This window comes from Dipodomys ordii, unplaced genomic scaffold, assembly GCF_000151885.1.
Source record: "Dipodomys ordii isolate 6190 unplaced genomic scaffold, Dord_2.0 Scaffold883, whole genome shotgun sequence".
NCBI classification, from domain to species: Eukaryota; Metazoa; Chordata; class Mammalia; order Rodentia; family Heteromyidae; genus Dipodomys; species Dipodomys ordii.
In genome coordinates this window covers 10809-11314 of record NW_012268099.1, presented here as the reverse complement: position 1 = coordinate 11314, position 506 = coordinate 10809, and positions in this window count along the sequence as shown.

Below are 506 nucleotides of genomic sequence, written 5' to 3'. Positions count from 1 at the left end.
TCCCCGGCCTCAGCATTCCCCCCCTTCCCCCCCCGCCCCCGCGCCGTGCGCAGGCGCAAAGACGCAGCGGCGCCACTCGCTCCCCCGCCCCCGCCGGCGCAGTGGACTCGTCCGCCCCGCCCACCTCCCCCCACACCCGGCGCGACGTGGTTCCGGCCGGGTATAAAAGGCTGGCGGAGCCCAGCGCGCTCGTGCAGCCAGCTCTCGGGTGTGTCCCTCGGCGCTCGTCCGCGTGTCCACACCGGGTCCGCGCAGGTATGCACCCCCCCCGAGTGCACCCCGATGTTGGGGTTCCCTCGCCTCGTGCATTCCCGGCGCTCTGGGGATCTCATGACGGGTCCCCTTTTGTGTTGCAGCCGCCATGGTGGCCCGCTTTTGTCCTTGCGTGGGGAGGGGGGGGGAACCGAGGCCAGAGTCTCGACGCACAGGCCCGATCGCCAGGCCCCCAGCCTCCCCCCACCCCGCCCGCCCGCCTCCCTGGGGTGCTCGCCATCTCCTCCCTCCAA